This window comes from Leptodactylus fuscus, chromosome 1 (assembly GCF_031893055.1).
Source record: "Leptodactylus fuscus isolate aLepFus1 chromosome 1, aLepFus1.hap2, whole genome shotgun sequence".
Classification (NCBI taxonomy): domain Eukaryota; kingdom Metazoa; phylum Chordata; class Amphibia; order Anura; family Leptodactylidae; genus Leptodactylus; species Leptodactylus fuscus.
Window position 1 is genome coordinate 293,479,972 of NC_134265.1, and position 26,538 is coordinate 293,506,509.

General features: G+C 38.0%; 1 protein-coding gene across 1 annotated transcript in view; it reads right to left on the reverse strand.

Moving 5' to 3' along the window:
• Positions 1–26,538, reverse strand: part of SPOCK3 (SPARC (osteonectin), cwcv and kazal like domains proteoglycan 3) — a 276,057-nt gene that overhangs the window by 224,848 nt on the left and 24,671 nt on the right. The window lies entirely within an intron of this gene.

Consider the following 26,538-nt stretch of genomic DNA (forward strand, 5'->3'; position numbering starts at 1 on the left):
TGGGATATGTTATAGTATCTCATGTAAACGAATATCTTGAATTCTATTCATTGGTCAATGGGTAAAGAGATTTGTAGAGGGGAGCAGAAGACAATAAATGAGGGTAAAGGTAGATTAGGTGGGCAACAGAGTTATGGGTGGATTAGAGGGGAGCAATAGCGATGGATGGGAGGCCATGGAGAAGGATGTTGCAGGAAGTTAGATGGAAGATGATGAGAATATAAAGTAGAATTTTTGTAAAAGGAATGAGCAGATACTAGAGATGCTTTCGACGTTGAGGGAGTAAGATTAGACATTTGTGACTTGAGAGTCAGGATAGAATCAAAAGGTTACCCCAAGGCAACCAACCTACAAATCCTTATAAAGTAAGTGCTGCCTCCGGACACCATAGCGACTAGAAACAAATCTGCAGCAGCCCCTGTACATTTGGGGCACATGAACATAAAATTGTATCATAAATGATAAAGAATATGCCATAGGTAGTGGCCTTGCTTTTGCCCACTTTTGGAAAAGTTGTGAGCCAAGTACAAATATTCCACATGTGTGTAGTTTAGTCACTAGTTGCACTACATAGTCACAAAACACTGATTTGTATCTACATTACACACACCACCACACAAGTCACACAGGGGATTTGATGAATCTACCTCCAATGACTTTGCACCCAACATTTTCCTGAAGTTATGCAGAAACTTCATGTGACATGTGTACATTATGTGTATATTTTCCCTTTGGTACATTATGAGAAGAAGCAAATTCATCACTACTGCAATGACATGATACTTTAAACCTGTAAAAGTTATCCATCGTATATTCTTCTTTTGTATTCCGTCTGTATAGATTTCTACAGTACAGTTACAGCAGAGAACTTTATAAAAATAGGAATTAATACAGAAATCCAATCAGAAAATTATGTAACTTTTCATTAGACAAAGATTAAACTTTATTTGCTGAAACCATAATACTCATTAAAGCAGAAAAATTGCTAATATTTAATCTCATTTAGACACCGATGACAAAAAGGATGTAACAGCTCTACATTATTAAGTAGACTGAATGTGTATTATTCATTCACTTGCTGTAGAGATTTGAGAACTACTTAGGTCTGTTTCTCAGGCCTATTTTTATAAATTCAGGTCAGATAAAGAGACTGTCTCCTACTTGCTGTGTTTGCACACCTTGCATATTATACAGATGTACAGACGGCTACTGTTTTAACCAGGGGCAACTTTTCAAAATCTCAGAATGTCCCTGGAAATTACATTGAGTTGGGTTGATGTCTATGGTGTTCACCATTACATTTCAGACACATCAGAAGTGCAAACAATGTGTCTTTTCTACTCATCCTCAATGCTATCTGCAGTATGTGTTCTTCTTTGTAATGTTTCTCTTTCCACCCAAACCTCTCAATTATCTTTTATTATTGTAAAGACCATCACTTTAGAAAAAATGACAGATTCCTTAAAAGCATATGTGCTAAACATTTCAACCAATACTTTGCTTCCAAAGTACTTCGAAATTGTCTAAATGCAGTTTTTAGGCATTTCAGTACCAAAAATAACTACAGAATGGATTAGTAAAACATTACATTTGACATCCTGCTGTTGACAGTAAAATGTTCCTCTTGACTTGAGAGTAAAGAATTTAACAATTACTGGCGTTTTTTCTAGGTAAATGTCTGAAAACAGAAAAGTAATTATAAAACAGCTTGCGTGGGTTTTGATGTTTACCAAAGAATGGCTTATATATCTACATACATTTCAACTTTTTACACTAGAGTATGCTTTAACTCACAATAATGAATACAAACATAAAAACATCTAAGTGTAATACATTAAGATGAATAGGATTGACACATTGAAAAGTTGAAAACAAAAGTTCTTCAAGCCCATTACTTATGTAGTAAAATATGAAAATTCTGCCTAAGCAATCACATACAATAGAAGGCTTCTTGCTCCCTATATGTTTTGTAATTTTAGGCTGTTGCCACCCACATTTGTAGATTCTGAACGCGGTTGGTGGCATGAATGATGCTTCATACATGATTGTACAGCTATCAGCGTCCCATGTGTCTCAGACATCCAATGGTGTATAAAAATATAAACAGATACGGTTGAGCTTAAAGTTCAATCTGTTAACAGGGGCAACACTGTGGCTCAGTGGTTAGCACTGCAGCACTGGGGTCCTGGGTTCGAATCCGCCAGGAACAACATCTGCAAGGAGTTTGTATGTTCTCCCTGTGTTTGCATGGATATCCTCCCATTCTATAAAGACATACTGATAGGAAAAAAAATGTACATCTTGATCCCCATATGGGGCTCACAATCTACACAAAAAAAAAAAAAAGTGCCCCTTAAAATAAATAAATAAAAAACTGTTAACATCAAGCAACATTCCCTGGTACTGTACAGACACAGCATCCAAACAGGGAAGGGATACCCAGTAGCGGAATCATACAATGGGCATGGTTAGGGTGTCTGGCTGTTTTGATAAAGTTTCTCTTTACCAATAGAGGTCACAGGAAGCAGTTTTTTGGTTTTTTTAATCATAGACATGACTGAGACAATTCTTAGTTGTGTGTGTCATGGATCAGTGTTGCAGCTATCGTTTTCACTGACCTATTCACATCGGGTGAATCAGGTCCCTGAATACCAATTTGGGAGGCCAATCTGTGAAAATATAATGCATGTGCTATTTTTTTCATGAAGCCTGAGCAGCACATGGTCTAACTATTCTGTCATTTGATTATTCATTTTTATTCAGTGATATAAAGTGCCACTAGTGTCATCCATACAAGTACAGATGACCAACAGTCTCCAGGACTTGGCAGTATATATTGTATTTGGGTTCCCTTCTGCAGCAAATATGGACAAGGGGCACTTTTCCTCACATTATCTGGAAACATTAACATTGAAAATTAAATTTTATACAGAAAAAGTTGAGTAACTACATGAATTATAGCAGAGGGGAGTAAAAATAATGAGGAAAAATCTCCAGCCACCATTTTGCTTCAAAATTTTGCAGCTATACCAGTCTATATACAGTAACTAGAGATGAGCGAGTAGTATTCGATAGAGTAGGCATTCGAAATACTCGTACTCGATCAAGTATCACTCGCTATTCGAATGGAAAAGTTCGATGCAGAACCAGCATTGATTGGCCGAATGCTATACAGTCGGCCAATCAACACTGGTTCTTCTCCTACCTTTAGAAGTCTCCGTGCAGCTTCCCCGCGGCGTCTTCCAGCTCTGAATTCACTCTGCCAGGCATCGGGCCTGGGCAGAGCCGACTGCGCATGTCTGCTTGTAGTGCGGACATGCGCAGTTGGCTCTGCCCAGGCCTGATGCCTGGCAGAGTGAATTCAGAGCCGGAAGATGCCGCGGGGACGCTGCACGGAGAAGACTTCTCGGAGGATCCAGCCCGACCCTCACTCGTGGACTTGGTAAGTATAATTTGATCGAACGTTGCCTACCCCTGAAATGAGCATTTCCCCCCCATAGACTATAATAGGGTTCGATATTTGATTTGAGTAGTCGAATATTGAGGGGCTACTCGAAACGAATCTCAAATCTCGAACATTTTACTGTTCGCTCATCTCTAACAGTAACTAATTTTCCATCCACAATGCAATGTCGCTACTTTAAATGTTTTTGTATCTTCTTTTGAAGTTTGATATTCATTCCATTTTGGGTAATTTATCATTGTGCTCCATTATTCTTGAACAATATATCTCTCCAATTGTATGTGACCAGTTCTTGCTGATTTCTTCATTTCACTGTCAGCATTTACAGTACTTTCTGCTTTGTATTCAGTATGCGTTGCACAGATTGTTCATTTTTATCATTGTTATTGCATTATTATGCGGCTCTCCACATTAAGGGCTCATACATATAGCCATATTACAGTTTTATTTTGTACAGAGCTTTAGTAGAGCTGCTTGATAGGTGCATTGGGCCTCTACTATATCTCTGAATGCATCTAATTCCGGATAGAGTTTTTACAATTGCATTCTGTATAAATGTGGAATGGTACATTGGATGCTGTGTGCTTCTTGGGAGAATAACCTAACACATATAGAGCTATATAGGGTATACAGGAGGTACATCTAAAGCCCCATGCACCTTACTACAACTTCATACTAAATAAAAATTGACAATAGTTTGGTGTCAAAATCTTTTTTCAAAAATGTTATCCATGGTTCATAGCAAAGATAGAGTCAGCTTATGTAAGAAAAATAATAAATTAATTATCACTTTATCCAACTTTTTGCGAGGTCACAAAGCCACATCCTAGCACAAATCCATTCACTACAATTGACTGTGCATGGGGTTTATCATCAGGATCTGCCAGGTCTGTATTCTTCATGAAATAACAGGTCCGAAGTGGTAAAAGCTATATTTTTTAAACAGTTATAAAATGAAAGGGGCTGTCAGCAACCATTGCAATCCTATATAAGCGGAGGAAGAAGAGGAGTGAACACAGTGGTCAAACAACTATTATTTTATCAAACTGATCTGTTGCCAATGGTGGTCATGGTAAAGTGGGGATCCATCCCAAGTCTCCCTGTAGGACCATACAGTAACATGTTACACTACGGATTATTAATGAATGTGTATACTTTATAATAAGAGAATTCCTTGTCTAGAAAGTTTGAGGAAAACTGAGAACTACAGTATGAAGTCTTTTTAATAATAATAAAAAAAAAAGATACTGACAGATGCCAAACACAAAACAGAAAACTGCAACGTCTTTTGTTCCCTTACCATGGCTCACTGCTTTTGGCAGGTTCCTTGGTCTAATGAGCAACTTGCCTGGCTGAAAAAGATCTAAATTAAGCAACAGAAAGGCCAGCTGTCGGTTCTGCAAATACGTTCATGCATTATCGTTTTCAGATTTTATATTACCTTATCTAACAAATAAATATGTCTTCATTTATTGGCAACGACAGACTATGAATATAGAAGACGAAACAGTTCATAATACTAACATATGCAAAAATATGAAATAAACACAGATAAATATAAGGAGGGATTTCTGGTACTACCATACTGATGACCTACTCTAAGAACATGCAAATATGATAGGAATAAAATACTTAGGAAGTTTCTATCACAGCCCACTTTGAATCCCTCTGTGTGTTTCTCACTCAGCTCTTGCTCACCCCCTCCTTTCCATAACCGTCTCTAGACATGTGTCACTTGATACGAGTGACCTGCAGCCTGCCTTCAGACTGATAATGCAGAAATTTCAGAGTGAAAGTCAGTGTGACATTAATAGAAGGGAGGCAGAATAACAAAAGACATTTTTTTTATAAGATATATTACAAAGTTTATTACATTGTTATGATAAGCAGGTTAACTTAAAAATAAAAAAATAAAAAAAAAATCAAATAATAACCTGCGGAGCCCGATTGGGCTCTGAACAGCAAAGCTACCCTGGTCGAACTGGACCCGACAGTTAGAGCTACCCTGGTCGAACTGGACCCGACAGTTAGCGTCACTGCCGGGCTACACTACCATCTGGGGTTTTCTCTGTAACTTTACAGAGGCGGCCTCTGCAGCACAGAGCAGCCGCTATAGCAGAGTCTAGCTAACACGCCAGTGTCAGACTGAGACAACCTAAGTCTGTGTGTCCTCAGTTGCTTCACTGAGCTGCACCTATCAGCTGCTACCTGCTATTGCTTAATAACCAGGTATACATGCAGTGAATGGGATAGGACAAATTGGGGAAGGGAGACCCACTTCCATAAACATAAATGACAGCACAAAAAACACACTAACTGCAAAGTCAGACATACAACAAACAATTACAGCACAATACAACTAATTGTGGGACCAGTGCTGCACCCACAGTCATGTAATCAGAAATGAGGCTAGGGCAGTGGGCTGACAAACTAGCCTCCTTAAATGGGGAAAGGGCGGGTCCCAATCAGCTAGCCCAGCTGCCTCAGCTGGTGCGCTCATGGGCTGACAACACTGTCAGTCAACAGACCGACCACGACCACCGGCTGCAAAGGGATTAACCCCTGCTATGCTGGACTGCCAGCAGCAAGTAGGAGGTGACAGCCAGCAAGATGCTACAACAGAGGAACGCGCTGCAATCCCTAGGCCGCACCTGCTGCACTCTCCTAACATATATTCACCTGTACTGATTTATACAAAGTTTGAAACCAGAATGACCATTTAATTGTCAATTTTTTTAAAGATTGAATTGTCTCTTCTGTGGATTTAGTTTAAGACTCCTTCATATATGTTTGGTTCTCTAGTGTTTTTTCTTCCAGTATTATACAAAAACTCAAAAAAAAAGTGAAAAAGCAGTTGCCTGATAGGAGAAAGCTGACTTTTCCACCAGACTTGTTACTGGGACGGGTCAGTGTGGGATAACTGAAGGCTGCCATTGCAACTGGGGAATCTGTGAAAACTGGTGTCAGCTAAGTCTGGTGTCAGCTATGTTTTAGTCAGGCCCAGAAAAGTTTGCTAATAATGAAGGGGTCAAGAATGAAGTCCAGTTTATTACAGGCAGTATACATGTTACATACTTCTCCGAACAGAGAGACTAGAGAGGCAGGGGTAAGACATGGGTTTGAGATTTAAAGGTTTATATGTAGTTTGATGTTAGAAGGGAGATCTGACAGATAAAATTTGCTGAGATGACCCAGGATTAGGAGATATGTCACCAGCAGCAAGGAGAAGCAGAGAAAAAGGCGCAAAGCTGTTGTGGTGGGTGGAACAATTACTATAATCATGAATGCTAACATTGTAGTATATGATATGCAATAAATAAAAGATATAGAGGTGAAAGGTGTGTCCTTAGCAAGTTTCTTCTGGTTCCATTCTGGTCTAATTCTGCTTATTGCACTTAGAAAGTTGCACTTAGATATGCTGCAGAGAAATGACCAAGCTCAGAATAGACCTCTAGACTAAAAGAGGGGTCCAATTTCTAATAATAATGACCTATAAATATTAGATCTGTGAGGGTACAGTAGCGTTGCCCCACTAAAGTCTGTAAAAATAGCAAGCTGTTCCTATAAGGTCATCACAATGAATTTAGGGGATAATACACTGTAGTTACTATTTTTCTATATATCCATCCATCTGCTCAAATCGCATTATGATACAAGTCCAGATAGAAAATCCATTCTTATTTTACATAGTGGTAAGTATCTGCAATAAAATAAAATTAACAAGGGGGCTTCAAGCAACGGGACTGTCCCATAATAATGAAAAAAATACAAAATCAAACAAAAAAAAATAATACAAAGATATGTTCGTACTTAATAATGAACAAAATAAGGTAATATATCTCTTTGCATTAATGATTAGAAATAGATTTATATTTGCTCTTCTAATATAGCCAAAGATCTGTCCTACCTGTTTATAATGCCCCGCATCTGTGCCTACCATATGTATGTACAGCCATTTCCATTGAAGAATACAAATATAAAATACTTTTTTCTTTGTCCTTTGCTACTTTTCTACAACATTCTCAAGCACTACAGTACTTCTGTTATATATGTATCTACTTGAGCATAAAACAGACATGTTTATTGCGGACGCTCTAACCTTGACCTTGTACCTCATAAATTAAACCTTAAGTGCTTTACTGTAAAAAAAACAAGAATGATATAAAAGACTGCAGATATTCTGTTTTCCTAACAACATGTGGTAGGTTTTCATTTTCTTTAAGTTTTCCTTTTTAACTTATCAATACAACAGGTTAAAACATTTTTATTCAAGAAGCAAAATCATCGCTAAAACTTACAAACACTCGGTGGATGCCGAAATAAAGTACATTGATGTGTTTTTATTTTTCTTTACAGGATATGTGAACACAGCCTTTATACTATGAGATCTAAATTTCTTATAATGATATTAACTTTTCCCATGTCTAAATAATAAGTTATTCTGAGGCTAAGGCCCCAAGGTGGAAATGCATCATGTTTTTTTTCTTGCAGCATTTTTCACAGAGAGTGACTTTCTGCTTCTATTATACCTAGAGGGAAAGTGCCGGCATTTCTGTAGGTCTAATTGACATGCTGCGATTTTGAAAAACGTGATGGTTTTGGAAATTGCAGCAGTTCCACTATGGTTATTTTTCTGCAATGTGTGGATGGGATTTGCTAGATCCATGTTGCAAGTACTTTAAAACACAGCAGTCTTTGCCGCAGCTTCTCAGTCACCGCCATAAAGCGAGATATACACCACCTGGGGCTTCAGCCTTAGTGTAAGTTCACACTGGGTTTTTTGGTGAGGATTTTGAGGCCGTATCCTCCTCAAAATCCTGACCAAAAAGAAGGCTTCCATTGAATTAAATGGGAGCCAATCAGTTCTTTTTTCCGGGAGCCGGAACAAACGGAAGCGAATAAAAACAAGCGACATGCTCATTCTTTCAGGCAGAGTCGCCTCACGACATCCACCTGAACACCCCCCCCCCCCCAACTAGGCCCATTCATTTGGGCCTAATCCAGAGCGGAGTGCGCAACTGGATGCCGATGCACTGCAACAGCATCCAGCCGCAGCTACCCGTATTTTGTTCTGGACCAAAAAACCCTGTGTGAACTTACACTTAGGCTGCATTTGAGGTGATTTTTTCACTAAAGAAACGCATGCATTTTTTGATAATGAGTAACAAGTTACTATGTATTTCAGCTGTTTGCGTAATTAAACTAAAAACCTTTGGTTTACTGGCATACTAGACATCCTACTTATTACTGCAATTACAAACTGCATGCATTTCTTAAGTCAAAAATAGAACTGACTGCTGATGATACCATTAAAAAAAATACTTCACAGAAAAAAATAAAAGAACTTCGGTCGGTTTAGACCTGTATCAAGTTCTTATTGAATATTTATAATTAACTTGAGACATAAAGGAATGAGAAAGGGCAAGAGTAGTGCATCTGCTAGCCTCGCTCCTACTGTCCCTCACTGTCCACTCTCTACGGGACAGATTAATACATCATCACAGCATCGCGTTGCTCCGGAATGAAGTAGACACGGCACTATACAATGATTCAGAATAAAGGTAATCATACCAAAGAACATACCAACCTAAAATGACCTGCCGATAATGTGTGGCTCCAAGCACCAAGGCGTACGATGATGAAGTAGTCCATCCCCTGGTTGCCAGATAGGGATTAACTAACAATCAGTGAGCAATGGTGAGACATCTCTATTATTGATTGGGATGTGCCCTGGAGACGTGCGATATTGGGAAGGGATTTACAGTTTAAAGGAAATCTGTCACCAGGGTAAAGCATATTAAACCAGCAAACATAGTTAGATAGAATGCAATCCCTTTTTCCCCATGAAAATTTAGGTGTCTATAGTTCAATATGCCAGCACATGAACATAGGGCAAGGAGAGATTTCAGCACAGCTCCCTGGTATTGTCACACAAAGAGGGGAGAGGACATATCTGAGCAGTGTGGGGCATAGCAGTTTGGAGCAATGGCCCTCGGTGCTCCAGATTGCTGATTTGCCTATTAAGAAATAAAGGAATATCTTGGCAATGGATGCACAAATTTTCATGAAGAAAAAAAAAAAAGATACATTCAGTTGAGCCTGACCTATCAATGTTTTGCTGGTTTAATATACTTCACCCTGGAGACAGCCCCCTTTAAATAAAGTGACCAATTATATGCTGCAACTATGGCCAAGAGTCCTTTTTATCTTGAGGTTACAAAGCCCGATATCACCTCTACTCCCTCTATTTCATAACCCTCTCTTCCCTCCTGGCCCATCCCCAGAGGTGCTCATTTGGTGGATATATGCCAGGTTCAGGTTTCTCAATGTGACAGGCAGATCTAAGCCAAAGATTACTTCATTCGCAAACATTCCCTGTCATCCTCAGAAATCTTCAGGACTACTGAGGTCAGAAAGACTACTTTCATTTTCTGTGATCACTCACCCCAATCAAACCTAAGATTGCCCCCACTAGTTTTGAGAGATTGTGTTTCTATAGAGCAGCTGACAGAAGTTGGCATACTGAACACCCCACCTTTTGACCTCAGATTGGACTTTTTGCCAGCCTGGGTACAGGACCTGCAGAACTCTCTAACCCCAGCTCAGTGGACTGATGGTTGCAACATTATCAGCAAAGGCAGCTGGCAGTTCACCATTATGGAGCATGGTTTTTACCCTATGGTTTCACTCCTTTGTTTCCGGGGTGATACTCTTCACGTTTAGTAGACCTGCCCACTAGCCCATTGCTTTTGGATGTCCACCCATAGGATGGTGCAAAGACTCCTATGACATTCATGAAAATTCTTCAGTACATACAATATTCACTGATTGAGTATATCTTGATGGCAGCAAGAATCCATATCGCTTCCAATTGGAAGAACCTAAGTCTTCCCTTGACAGAGGTAATTGGCCGTGTTGACACAATCTCGCTTCATGAAAAAACACATTTCAATAAAGTCTGGTCTACTTGGGTTAATGAGTTTAATATCCCAGATCTGTCATATTGTCTTCAGCTTTGATATGTAAATGGATGAGAAGTTATGTTCTTCCCTAGGTAGGGTTTGCCCTCCCGATCCCTCCCTGACCTATGCACCTTGATGCTGTTAACTCCTTCCCTTATTCCTTTATTAGTTGTTGCTTAGATACATTTTTCTTATATACCCTTTACTTTATAAGCTTTAATATATTGGATTGTATATTTTTTTTCTTGTTTTTTACAATGTACAATTTTCTTTACTGACTGTTTATACTAAAGGTAATTTTTCTTCCCGTGCACTGTACTTTTTGCAGATATGCAATAGATACTTTTGAAACTAAATATTGAAGAGGTTGACTTTTGATTTATGACTGTCTTGCCACCACGCTGTCACAATTTGTTGATGGACCGAAATATGACTGTGGTAGCTTTTCACGCTTGAAGAAGTTGTGTTGAAGCATAATATTCAACCAAAATGCATAATCTATTATTAGTCCGTTAGTGGAAGGTAGACAGAGGGGGAATAAACTGGACAATAGGAGTGAGCATAAGAGATACCCTATTCTCACGAGTTTTTAACCGTCTTATAATTGAAATTCCAGGACGGACACCTTAGAAATTAGCGTAGTTGTGAGTTCAGTAAAAAAGCATCAAGTAAATGCAGCTAAAATTAAATTTGATATGGTTTTGGATGGGTGTAAAGGGAAAGTTCATCCTGGAACATAACCTTACCCTTGGTTCACATCTCCATTTGGTAGTCCATTCGGGGAGTGCGTATTGGAACCCCCCCGAACAGACTACCGAATGCATTTACAAGCGGTGTGCAGTGAAAGCACACGGACCCCATTGACTATAAAGGGGTCCGTGTGCTTGCCGCGAGAGCTCTGCATGAATCATGCGGACATGAAAGTAGTTTGGAAGTACTTTCCTGTCCGCATGTTCCCTGCGTTTGGTATTCCGTTTGGGGAGGTTCCCATGCGGACTCCCCCCGAACGGATTACCAACACAGATGTGAACGAGGCCTTACACTTTAAGTATAGAATAATTCTACATTAAATGTTTAGTAGATCTGTTCTAAGCCTTTTCTGACATTAAGTGACATACTGTAATGCAAACCAGAGCAGTATTGATAATTCTTTAGGCCTCAGAGCTGCGATCTCCTTGCCATCTCATTGTGTACATAAAAATTTATATTTAGAAAAGTATCATCTTTATACCATTGTACACATGTAACTAGTCCACAGCATTGTATAAACTCTATATAAGTTAAGTTGTTAGAGGACTGGAAGCGTCTGCCAACGTGCAGAACTATGAATTTACCTCTGAAACAGAATAATTCAGGCTGTAACTCAGGATCAGTACAAGGAATGTAATAGGTATACAAAAGTATTCCACTTTTGCATCCAATATATCTATATATTAACTTTAAAATGCTATATAAATCTGGCCCTGCCCTTTAAATTTTCATTCTGACCAGTTGAAGTGAAATACTTGTTCAGGCAAACAATAATCTAGCCAAGGTTGAAACTAAACATTTATATATTACTGCCGAAAGTAATTAAATAGTGCGAGAGTAAAAAAGATGCACGACAGGAAAACAAAATGAGTTTTATGTTAATAAATAGAATGAAAAGAGACATAAATAAAATTTACCGACACTAGCTCATCATAGCTTTAATTAAAATGCATATTTATGTGAAGCTACAATTTTTCTGCTATTCGTCATCCAAATAAAATGATATTGGTAAACTAACTAATATAATGTCCTGTTCCCACAGGGATTCATCTTTTCAGCGTACTTCTGGGAGAGTAATAATATACGGTTATCAGACAGCAGGCGCTTGATTTTGTGTGCAAGGTGAAATTAGAAACTTGGATTGTAAAATACAAGTATGACTGGAACCTGCTGTACCATAAGACCGTCTCCTAGTAATGAGCAATGATTATAGTTATATTTTGTTTCTCGTGGCCAAGTGAAGGACAGAGGTGAAAGTCAACGGCAGAATAAAATGGATCTACAGTCCGTCTAGAAATGTAGACACTTGAGAAAATCCTTATTCAGAACAATAACCTCAATGAGGCACTCAAAGTACAGGCTATACAACTAACATTAGCATTTCATGGTCAATACTATGATCAAAACAAATTGAAACTTGTTGACACTAGAAAAGTTCTTATTCGCATCTTTTATTTACTTGAGAATGTCAATAATATACCAATGACAAAGATACTTATTCTGTAACCTTATTGTCAGCACATTTTTTGAAAAGAACCTTTCACTACCTCCTTCAGCATAGACTACTACTGTCCTGTAATAGGTGGCACACTACTGATTTCAGCACATTCGGAATTTTTTCCCTAGCCCTCACCATTCCTGAGGAATTGATGCCAGTAGTATTAGCAATACTATGCTAAATAGGCTCTCTACTGTCAGGTGGGCAGGCCAGAGCTGGAGTATACAGACAGGGATCATCCACCTGACAGTAGAGAGCATGATTCTGCTGAAACTAACAAATTATTGTTCAGGTGTGCTGAGGGCTAGAGTATCAGAATCAGGGGGGCAGCTCCTATTGAAATAGTTTGAGCTGGTGGAGTTGGTGAAAGGTCCTCTTGTTGAGCAGCGTTTAACAGAGGGTAAGAAATAGAGCAGTTGACACAGAGAAAAAACTATAAGCAAAGAATCAAACGGAACATGCCTCCTGCGCTGCAGTACGCAGGTGGAGGGTGACGCACAGATCCGAATAGGCAGAGAGGTTACAATATCACTTTTAATTTGGTTTTCATAAATTGTCTCCTCTAGTGTAACTTTAAGGCTTGCCTGGGAAAACTCAAGGTGGGACAGTAGCCGTCTCTTTATTCACCGTCATTTCAAATAGCTATTCCTATCAGTATGTCTTTGGCTAACCACTGAGCCACCGTGTTGCCCCAGTGATAACGTAAAGTTTAAGTCATAACTGTGTCAAAAACACAACAGGTAACCAATAAATACAATAGCTTCTATGATTCATTTAACCTCTTGCTGAAGATTAACATACTACTATATTATAACAGCACTGCTTTTACCAACATCAAGGATACTTCCAATCCTGGCCATTTTGCGCCTTGTATGCCATGATTAATAGCAACTGTGGCACCTAACCAGTTTAGCATAGACAAAGCATGGGGTTACATACAATTAAATTAAAAAAAAAAAAATTCACCATTCTTTTTATCTTTTTCTAGTAAAAACGTCTGACGGGCTGCAATTCAAAATACAACCAATGGGTGGAGACACAAAGACAGATATAGGAAGAGCAACTCTTGTTGTTTCTGAAAATCTGCTTATCTCATGACACAGACATCTGAACTATTTATCACTGAAGAGGAAAGGTAAGGAAGGACATATCTGTAGACCAGTCCTTAAGTTGAGTTGTCCACTCTGGACAGGTTCATTAACGATTAGCGGTTCACAAAGTGTCATTCTGCCAGGGCACTTGGCTGTGTTTGCAGCATGACTTCCGGGTCTCAGATGTATTACACACCCACCGGCGATATAAAATACTTCACCATGACTTAACCCCTCAGATGTCATGCTCAATAGCGATCATGGCATCTGATTAGTTTGGGGCAAATTGAGATGAGATTGTTTGGTCTGAGGGGGTTCCAAAGGCAGTTGGGAGGCCAAGCATTTTCCTACTGACTGCCTTTCCCTATTGTGCCCATGTGTGATATACTGTAATACAATGTATTGCTTTACATTAATTTTAATGCAGAGTGAAAACTATAGTTACAAAATTGTGTTTTTTTCACACTACCTCCCCCAAAAGCATTAATAAAAACATTATATGTACCCCAAAATGACGCCAAATAAAAGTACAACTAGTCACACCAAGAATAAGCCCTCAAATAGCTATGCTGACAGAAAAATAAAAAGGTCATGAACTTTTGAAGATGGTAGGCAAAATATGAAAAAAATCATCAAGCATTTACACCCAAACTACCCTTACACATCTAGTAAGATTTATTTTCACTCATCTGATATTTTATTTATCCATTTGCAAACATTGTAAAGATTAAAGTGTAAAGTTTCAGAAATGAATAATACATATGAAACTAAGAAACCTTGTAATAAGTCTTATTAAGAAAATTTATTTTATCGGGCTGCTTGCCTCCTCCTCATCTTCACTCAGAATGTACATTTACATAAGACTATTTCCCGTATTCAAATCACATACAGAACTCTATGTAGAGGGGAGTGGGATAAGATGAGGAGACTGTTCATTGATTTTCTGACTCATTCTATATAGGTAGACTCTTATCTTGAAACATAGCAGTGTCAAGGTAAGTTCACACTGAGTTTTTTGGTCAGGATTTTGAGGCCGTATTCGTCTCAAATTCCTGACCAAAAAGATGGCTCCCACTGAAATCAATGGGAGCCGCTCAGGAGCTTTTTCCAGGAGCCGGTTTGTGCCGTTTCCTGTAAAAAGAAGTGAGGTGCTCATTCTTCAGGTCATTTCGCCTCGCGATTCGGCCTGAAGACACACACCCATTCAGTGGGCATAATCCGGAGCGGAGCGCCTCAGGTTCCAAAAAACTCCGTGTGAACTTACCCTTAAAAGAACTAATTGAGACAAAGAATAGTAAAGTGTAGCAGCTGCAGTTATTTGTATGTCTTTTCCAGCAGCCTCTTCCATTCTCTCCTACTCCATAGACTAATATGTAAAGGGTAACTCAATTTGATAGAGAAGGAAACCTATTTCTTACATAAGTTTTTTTTTTTTTTTTTTTAAATTCATCTATATTATTCATTTCTGAAAACTTGTCTTATAATTGAAGATAAGCTTTATCATAACAAATAACAGATTAACTACACTTCAGCCCTGAGTGTGAACTACATTTTTTTCATTAGCTTTCAGTATTTTTTTTGTTGTTTTCTATTATAAGCTATCACAAAGCAGCCTGTTATCAGTGTAATGTTAAGTTTTGCTTCATCTGTGCTTGTTTCAAAAGAAAGTCTACGAGAATATTATAAGTATATAACATCACATAGAGCAAAACATAACAACTACTAAAGAGAAGTAACGCACATTCAGATACAGTCAGGTGGTTTCGTAATGTTCAGTGACATTTTGAACTCTTATGCTTCATTTTTGAGGCACACATCTTCTGTCCATGAATGTAATTGTCCATGAAAACAATTACATTACGTTCTTAATGCTTCTCTGAATATGTCTGTTTTGTTTAGCAGGCAGAAAGAAGAACAACATTAAATTCCAATGCTGATCTCAATACGCATGTAACAATTTTCAATTACTATATTGTCATTTGTTAGTTCTATCAACGAAAGAGCAGCTTTAGTAAGAGCAGCAGTCCAACGATCCAACACATATGTCCATCCTTAACTTGGCTTCAATTTGGTTAAGGGCTCCTACTCGTCATGATGCCAATTCAATACAATATTGTGACATTCTAGCAAAAACCTTGACAGGATGCATTTCACTACACATCTCTGGGTATTCACAAGTAGACACGTACAGGATACTATTTCTTGACACAATATCAACAAACAATATTCTGTCAGTATACAATAAAATATTAACCATTACTCAACTCTAACACTGAAACAAGATACAAATATTAACATTAAGAACCAAGGGAGGAAAAATGGGTTTTGCATATAAAGATAAAAACTAATGAGAATTTCGATATGTTTCAAACTAGAAGAAGAAAAAATATTGTTAAAGCATTTGAGTTCTGCGTTACCTAGACAACCCTTTTAAGAACACTGTAAGCTGGATGTGGAGTTTCAATGTTAAATGAAGCATGTTTTATACTTATAAATACAATATGCCATGCAGTAATATCACAGTTGACATAAGATAGTTGAAATTTAAAATCTGGGCAAAACCCCAAAGTATCTTTAGTTCTAGCTATTACACCATATAGTTCTACATTTATGCATAAACTAAAAATAAACCATGTAAGAAAGTATTATATTTGTACAATAATTATCTCATTTGTTAGATTACCCTTTGTCAGGAGTAAGAAAGCTTAAGGGCTCGTTCACATCTGCGTCGTCGGTCCTTATTGCAGGTTTCCGTTTCCTGCATAAAACAGATGCAGGAGACGGAAGCCTGCAGGAGACTTTCTCACCCATTCATTTGAATGGGTGAGAAAGCTGTCCGGCCGTGCGCGGCAGTGAGCGTTTTGCGCTCTCCGCCGCGAAACCGGGTTTTATAATCCGGACACAGAGTCGGACATGCAGTACTCTGTGTCCGGATAAAAAAATCCGGTTTCGCGGCGGAGAGCGCAAAACGCTCACCGCTGCGCACGGCCGGACCCGGTCTGTGGTTTCCGTCTTCTGGCATGCAGAAGACGGAAACCACAGAACGGAGACCCCAGACGCAGGTGTGAACCCAGCGTAAAGTGTATTTCCATATCAACGATCATATCTATACTGCTGGCTAATGCAAATTCAAGAGTTTTCCTAAATACATGCTATACCGATGTTGTTTTGTTTGCCTGCTATATGAAATCATTCCTCCCAATGTTTACACATTTTTTCCTAGGTCCCCAGCATGTTTATCTGATGCAGAACGAATGATGAGACTCGTTCACTGCTCAATGCAGGTTAGAGGGGCTGAGTTTTCCTGATCATGCTTGCTTTCATAGATGTTATCTCCTGCTATTATCAGGTCGGCTAATTGCAATTTGCTGATTAAGGCACATACAGTATTTGTTGTCTCTCTATGTACACAAAGATAACATTGATTTTCCAGAATGAACATTATCTGCCCTAGCAGCATGAGTTTTCTACAAACCTGTGTAATGTAATATGCATTTACTGTGCATTTTATTTGCGTTATTATAGATTTTTAGTAATCATCATAATCTCTCATGGTAAAGGCAATATATTTATTTCCTCAGGTACTTCATAGTGTCCTGTCCATCAGCTTGTTGAAGAATACAGGAAGTGAGAAGAGAGAGCAAGCAAAGTTGCTGAGAACAGGGATGGTAAAACCTCTTTAATGAAGCAATGCTACACTGAATAACAACCATAAAAACTAATTCCACTAAAATATATCCATTGGCTTTTCCGTTTTGTGTTCCACTATAGGAACACGAAAAATTGAAATCCTGATGTGTTCAGATTCATTATATGATGGAAACTAATGGATCCCAAATGACCCTGCTGACTATAATGAGGTCTGTCAGGTATCTATTATGTTGTCAAATGATTTAACCCAACGATGTATGCAGGCCTTTCTCCTATGCAATTTTAGACAGAATATGTGAATTAGGCTCTTACTGCATATATGTGAACATACTGTATCCTGTAGCAAAAGCACTTTGACAAAAGCATACTGTGGCTAAAGCACTTTTGTTTTAGTAATCTAACAACTAAATACCTTATATTCTGTAAATTTTCCACAACCTCTGCTACATGTTCTAAAGCCGCTTTCCACTTTTTGTTTTTTAGTGACCACAATCCTATTAATATTATAAATGTGAAAGTTTGTGAGTTTGGATGTTTGTGGGTTTGTGTGTTTGGATGTTTGGATGTTTGTTCCTCAATCACGCAAAACCCGCTCGACCGATTTGGCTGAAATTTTCCACAAACATAGTTAATACACCCGATTGCGCAATAGGCTACTTTTCGTCACAATAGCACACATACGTTTTTCCCAGGACCCCCACAAACCCCAAACTCACATCACCATCTCTGCAATCTCACACACTTTGGACCATAGCAAGCCACAAAATTCATATTGCCCTCTACAGCCTCGCCCCTAACCCCACACAATCACATATACATATACTTTACCACTTTGCCCCTCACCTTAACGATACTCCAGGAGGCGCTCTTTAACGCTCCGGAGCAGCCATGTTTGCCAACCCCCACCGCTCTGACAATCTGCGACACCGCCCACCCATGTCAATACCCCTAGGAGGTCTAATAAATGCCAAAAAAAACGTTTAAAAAAAAGTAAAAAAAATATTAAAAACAAACAAAAAAAAGGATTAAAAATTCAAATCACCCCCCTTTCCCTAGAACACATATAAAAGTAGTTAAAAACTGTGAAACACATACATGTTAGGTCTCACCGCGTCCGAAATCGCCCGCTCTACAAAGCTATACAAATATTTTTCCTGTTCGGTAAACGCCGTAGCGGGAAAAATGGTCAAAAGTGCCAAACCGCCGTTTTTTCACTGTTTTGATTCTGATAAAAATTTGAATAGAAAGTGATCAAAGCAATAACATTTCCCGAAAATGATAGAACTACAAAGTACACCCGGTCCCGCAAAAAAAGACGCCCTATACATCCCCGTACATGCACGTATAAAAAAGTTACGGCTGTCGGAATATGGCGACTTTTCAAAAAAAATTTTTTTTTACAGTTTTGAATTTGTTTTTAAGGGGTCAAAATGTAACTAAAACCATATAAATTTGGTATCCCCGGAATCGTAACAAAACACAGAATACAGGGGACATGTCATTTTGGTTGCACAGTGAACGCCGTAAAACCAAAGCCCGTAAGAAATTCGCAGAAATGCATTTTTTCTTGAAATCCACCCCATTCTGAATTTTTTCCCTGCTTCCCAGTACATTATATAGAATAATTAATGGTGGCATCATGAAGAAAAATTTGTCCCGCAAAAATTAAGACCTCATATGGCTCTGGGAGCGGAGAAATAAAAAAGTTATGGGGTTTAGAAGGAGGGGAGTCAAAAATGAAAATCAAAAAATGCCATCGGAGGGAAAGGGTTAACTTCAAATACCTCTATCCCAAAGTCACTATGTAAAGTTTCTCACAACACCGTATAGCAGCTCAAATACAAAGTAACTTCAACACAAAAGTCTTGCGTATTCTCTGAATTACAGAAACAACAAGATACACAGTTACATTTCATATCCCATACCTTATACACAGTACGAAAACCTTACCCCCGCCTGTATATACCCACTGCTACAATCACCGCAGACGAAGTCGCGGGTACCAGCTAGTGGTTAAATATACAGAAAGTAACTCAGCCTTAAACAAGATGCTAGCATAATTGTAAAGAATCAGAGTAAAGAAAAAAAAAAGTGTATTTAAGGCTAAGTCCGCACGTTGCAGAAATACAGCTTTCTTTGTTGTAGATTTTGCTCCAGTTTTTTTGAGCCAAAGCCAGGAGTAGATTGAGCAGAACGTAGAAGTAAAAGTGATTCCTATATATTTCCAAAATGTGGGGCCTCAGCCTAAGTTTGATACACTCTGTTGTATTACTGGTTGATGAACATGGAAAATAAAGACAAGTTATATCTCACCCAGTAATATGTACCCATAAGTATCACCTGCAGTGTGCTTGACAATCAGCTGAAGAACTAATAAGACAAATTTATGAAGACTGGTGCTACTTACCCCAGTCTTCATAACCCCATCCTCGGCAGAGGGTGCGCCTCAGTTATGACAATAATGAAGCGCACCCTCCATCCTGCCATGTGTCTGGAGGGAAATCTAAATCTATGCCTGGAGGGAAATCTAATCCAACTCTATACCAAAGTAGAAAAAGTTAGATTTTTATCCAAATCGGGCAAAAATTTGGTAAAATTTTATGCCTTGTGCACCAGAGAATTGTCATACAAGGCATATTAAATGTACACCAATGTGCCTAGGGAATATTTCTCTTACATACATAGAAGTCTGGTGTTTTATTAACTGAACTATATTAAGCAGCAAAGTAAAGAAATAAAATGCATTTTATGCTTTTCTTACAAAGTGCTCTGAAAAACTTAAAGGCCAAAAATGAAAAAATAAAATAAAATACATATACTGATATAAATTTCTTTTTAAACTGATTTCTGATTTATGCTGAGGCTGTCTTTTTTTTTTTTTTTTTTTGCGGATTTTGCTTTTTTTTTTTAGAGCCAAAGCCAAGACTGACTTCAAAAGGAATGGGAAATATAAAGGCACTTATGCTTTTCGCTTCTACTAAACCCACTTCAGGCTATGGCTCAATAACCCACAGCAAAATCTTCAACAAAAATGCTGCTTTTCTACAACATGTGGCCTCAGCCTACTTTTGGACCTTAGGGGGCGTTCACACTACCGTTGGTGTCCAACAGCTGGTGTCCGCTGCTAATGTCCGTTCAAAATCTTGTGCGGACATTAGCATCGGACACTAGCTGTGTCCGTGACATTTTGCATTGATTTAAATGGAGATCGGGTGCGTTCTTTTACAGTCCATGGGTGTCCTTAAGTGTCCGTTCCCAAAGATGTCCGACTTTTCAAGCGGACAGCAAAAACCTACATGTTGGGTTTTGCTGTCCGCTTGAAAAGTCGGACATCTTTGGGAACGGACAGTTAAGGACAGACACGGACTGTAAAAGAACACACCCGATGTCCATTTAAATCAATGCAAAATGTCACGGACACAGCTAGTGTCCGATGCTAATGTCCGCACAAGATTTTGAACGGACATTAGCAGCGGACACTAGCTGTCGGACACCGACGGTAGTGTGAACTCTCCCTTATTAACCAGGCTCTTTTTTACGCCTTCGCACAGCAGACATTTTTCGATTTCCAACTTTAATTCCCCACTTTCCAAAATCCATAACTTCTTTATTTTTTAATTTTTATATAACAATGCGTACTTCATTTAATAGATTAGTTTTAAAAAATGGACACATTGGCATCAGTTACTGCCCAATTATGTACATTTTTATAGTGTCTGTATTTTTTCCTTTGTTTTTTAAATTATGCCCCATAGTAGACCCTGCACAAAAGTATTATGCCCCATAGTGGCCCCTGCACAAAGTATTATGCTGCATAATACTTTGTGCAGGGGCCACTATGGGGCATAAAATTGTTTCCAAATTTAGCACTGACTGTAAATCCATAAATTGTGCTTGTTAATCTTGATATTACAAATGAAAACAAGAATGGTATAGAATGTGGATCTATTTTTCTTATTTCATATAGGTTAACTATTCTTCAAGCCTAGATCATGCAAGGGAGCATAGTTTACTGTGATGGACACTGCTAAAAGAAAATATATTTACCGTAGTGTGAAACGTTAAACAGTCCCAGAAGGTGCGTTCAGGCAGAAATAAGAATGGCACATTAGATTAGGATATAGGAGAAAATGTCTATTGGAAAACCTAAAGATTTCGAATACAGCACTGATAAGCAGTCACTAAGGACAGATTGTGAATTGCAGCTTTAAAGGGAAATTTCATCCTAGTTACTCAAGGTTCAATGCAAATATAAAGTACTGTAGATTCTAAAAGAACATCTTTTGAAAAGATACAATATTTTGTTTATCTATACTATGAAGATATTAATTTCTTTATGCTAACTTCTAAATATAAGAATCAATTTCATATATTTCATATATTAAAGCAGAGTAAGGGAACCTTCGACACTCCAGCTGTTGTAAAACTACAACTCCCAGCATGCATACTTGCTCTGCTGTTCTTGGAACTCCCTTGGAAGTGAATGGAGCATGTTGGGAGTTGTAATATAGGCTCTTATATTTAGAAGTTAGTATAAAGAAATTATTATCTTCATAGTATAAATAAATAAAAGTATAAGATGTTTAATTTATTTATTTCAAATTAAAACTTGCCAGTGATATACTGTACTTTATTAATGTGTACTTCCAATAAAACTCTTAGATCCTTATACCCAGTACAGTATGTTTATGCAATAAATTGAAAACTCAACCCTCCTCTCTCCTGTGTGTTAGACCACTGCCATCTGTCTGTCTGAGTCTATCCTGTCTTGACTTTATTTGCTATGTTACCAAAACAGATTTAATTTTGAGGAATTTTTTCCTTCTATCTTAATTTTTTCTCTCTGACAGGGAGAAAGTGAAAGGTTCTAGTAATTAAAACTACTACCTAATCTGTCCCATATTTAATGAAAACCGAAATGTATGGTATTACTAAGTGTGGCCGCACTTATTAAGAATTAGGTATATATGAGAAATCCATATACAAGTCCTTGTCCTGCCATATTTAATGAAAAATGTAGCCAAAAAAAAAAAAAAAAAAAGACAACAGCTCCAGCACATTTTCAGATTGGAGGAGTGGACTAATTTGTGTTCACATCTCCGTTCGGGGAGTCCACATGGGGACACCCTGAACAAAATACTGAACGCACTGAGGTGAGCTTATGAAAGAACACGGACCCCATAGATTATAATGGGGTCCGTGTGTTTTCCGCATGGTGTAGTTCATGAACTGCTTTCCTGTTTGCATTACTTGTGCGGACTCCACGTGGAAAACACACACAGACCCCATTATAGTCTATGGGGTCTGTGTGCTTTCATAAGCTCACTGCTTGCCAATGGGTTCGGTATTCCGTTCAGTGAGTCCCCATGCAGACTCCCCGATATGTGAAGCAGGCCTTAGCCAGTAAGGCCTTCAGCCTATACTGCCATACTAGGTCTTTCGTACATTATCAAAAGGTAGTAAAAATGTCAAATTCACCAAGGTTTAGTTAAATAAGTATACCCAAATACATAACCATATTTAAATTTGTAGACAATTAAAAGTTAAACATTTTGCAAAATAAATAATTAAGAATTTTTCAGTTTTAAATGGACTTGATCGGTTGCTAATGGATAGGACAATAAATGCAATGATCCGGGGGCCACACGGTGGCTCAGTGGTTAGCACTGCAGCCTTGCAGCACTGGGGTCCTGGTCTTCAAATCCCACCAAGGGCAAAAAAAATTATCTGCAAGGAGTTTGTACATTCTCCCCGTGTTTGCATGGATTTCCATCCCATATTCCAAAGACATACTGATAGGGAAAAATGTACATTGTGAGCTCTATGTGGGGCTCACAATCTACATTTAAAAGAAAAAAAATAAATAAATAAAAATAAATGCAATGTTCTAAATTACTGAAACCCAAGATTTCCTTGTGTCACACACAACCATACTTTGTAAATCAAAGCACAGACACATTAATTTCATGATCGTGTCCATTGACAACCAATCAAGACAAGAGACTGTCACAACTGAGATGGTTAGAGAAAATCTTGAAAACACTGTTAAATTTTAATTATTTATACTTGCAAAAATTTTATATACTCGTATATACTTGAGTATAAGCCAAATTTTTCAGCACAGTTTTTGTTCTAAAAAGCCCCCCTCGGCTTCTACTCGAGTCGACAAAAAAAAAAAAATATATTTTTTTTTTTTTTAAGGGGGGGGGGGGTGTCTATGACCAGCCGCAATACCAATGTATATAGAATCTCCCATAAAATAGTGGGGGGAAAAAGAAGCTTTAAAAAGAATATAAAAAATAAAAGTTGTAAATCCCTCCTTTCCCTAGAATACATGCAAAAGTAGAAAATGACTGTGAAACACATTATACACATTAGGTATCCCTGTATCTACTGAATATAGGGGATCTGCAGTGCTCCTGTTCTGTCAGGAAGGGGTTAATAGGAGCACTGCAGATACCCTATATTCAGCCACGCTGAATTACAAGTGGGGGAAGAAAGAAAACAATCCTCAAGTTCAGGAAAGGGGCAGACAGACAACCAAAACACCCCTTTCCCAGCACCTACTGCACCCAAAAACTCCGAACATTTTAATTTTTGAAATTTTCCAGTAGCTGCTGCATTTCCCCCCCTCGGCTTATACTCGAGTCAATAAGTTTTCCCAGTTTTTTTGTGGTAAAATTAGGGGCCTCGGCTTATATTCGGGTCGGCTTATACTCAAGTATAAACGGTATTTCATGTTTTAATTGTTTATAAATCTAAATATGGTAATGAATTTGACACATAAAATACATAGTGGAGCTATTTACCTAACAAAACTATATTTTTAGAAAATTTAAAATCGACTGTTTGGGAATCCTCTTCACATGGATAAGCATTAAGGAACTGGTAAGCTGCATGTAACATGTGGCAAAAACTGGGAAAATCACTACCGGAGATGGATCTGGGTATAAATGAAGATTATAGACTAAATACCTACATAAGATGCTAATCTGTTGGTTCTAAGGACAGCAGGATACTGGATAGGCTTGTGAGACTGAGACATAATCTTTTATCTCAACAAGGAATTAGTGCGGGCTCATTTTCTACATACAGTTTGGATATGTGCACAAGTTCTAAAAATGATCCACTGCAATTCATTAAAGCGCAAAGATTAGAACTTTTTGGGCAAATCTTCTCACGTTAAATATTGCAGAAATGAACAAGGAAACCAATAAATACAAGACCTTCGACTGGAGTATCACTTGTGTTTAGGTGTCTACTACCTTCTCTCGGAGACACAAAAAGACATATAAACTAGGAGTCAAAATGAGTAATAATACTAGTAATAGTAAGGGCTAATGTGTCTATATTCACTAGTAAAAATGAATGGAGAGATAAATGTAGTTGTATATGTGGCACTGTGTGTTCCTGATTCATATGAATCTGGTATAGTGTAATAAAATCCCATATAGACGCCTAGCGCTTTCCTAGTGCATACCTCGATAGGTTAACTTCTATATTCACTGTGCTGAAAAGTAAAGTGAACTGTAATACACTTCTCAAAAGATTGGCCTCATAATCTTTTTGTAAAGAAGATAATGCCATTTCATCTCGTCTTGATCTTCTTTCTGTGAGCAATAATCTTTGTTTTACTAGCAGAAAGGTTACTTAGCACATATGGAAATCTACCATTCATCTTGTCTTACCTTCTAAATCTTATTGGAATTGACTGTAGCCATCTGTGCTGATTACCGCACAGAGTAAATAGCTCCATAATATTAAAGGACCTTTCAAAAAGAAATAAATTGTCTCATAAACCATAATTCTGCGTGAAACAAACACCATTGTGGGAAATGTTTTATTATAATGTTTAACAATGTTTATTCTTAGACTCTCTATAATTTTATGCAGAGTTGCACTGAGAATTGCTTAGGTACAGCTTCCTGGCCCAAATGCGATTCTTTCTAAATTTAGTTACCGAAGTCACCAAGGGACAAAAGACATTATCTTAGACTGGTTCTGAGGACATTTTGTGAATAAATGAGTCAACATTTGTACAAATGAGTCCAGTTATATGGACAAAAACAAAGAATTCTGTGTATTCCTAAAAAAAATAAAAAAAATAAAGATAAACTGTCAACCTTTTGTAACTTTTAGTTTTTAGTACTAAAATAAAGAAATTTAGAAGAAATTTATAATACTATTATTCATGAAGATTTGGTACAGATTATCAATCACAATCTCTTGGCTCTTCCATAATCATGTGATCTCAGCTATCTTTCATTACTTTCTTGGCTGCAATGACTGGGAGGGCACTAGAGAAGGAGATGGACACAATAGGATCTTCTACATGTATTGCGCTGCACTCTAGGGTTTGTCTCATGAGAAGTTTATCTCTGCACCATTTTTGTGATGCAACTTATGAAGCACTCCATATTTGTGCACTATTTAGTCCCTTTTTGCTGTAGGCTGACAAATTACTGTACTATTATTTACACCAAAGATTGTCACAAACTGCATCATAAATTTCCGCCTTCTCATAGACATAAATTAAATTTTGGGTACACAGGCAGCTACAGATGCATCAAATTTATTAAAGGAAATTTGCTACTAGAACCCAGTATATCAATCTAGCTCCAAAGAGAGACAGATTAGGATTACCCAAAATATTTTTTTTCCCCTTTGGAATCAGTGAATTGCTATTTTCTAAACATGCAAATGAGCTTTTTGGAGCAATGAGGGCATGGTCAGTTACCTGAATGGAGCATTGGCAACACCCCTTTTGTTCAAAGAGCTAATTTGCCATTGACAAAAAAATGCAACAGACATTGACAAAAATACCTTGACAACAGAGGCACGGATTCACAAGGGGAACGCTGTTCGAATCAGATGACCCTAACCTATTTATGTACAGGGCAGGGTTAAAATACTGATTTCTGGTGACTTCCTTTAAGAAGTATTCTTAAATTTGCTACAAGCACACTCCTAACACATATCACTTTAAGACTGGCATATGAATAAACAGTATAAGTAAATCTCCTCCGCTGTTTTTATCTTCTGTTGTTCTACAAAAGTGACTATCAGGCTGAGGCCCCATGTGGCATCCTGCAGCAAAAAAAGGGCTGATGCGGCGTTTACACC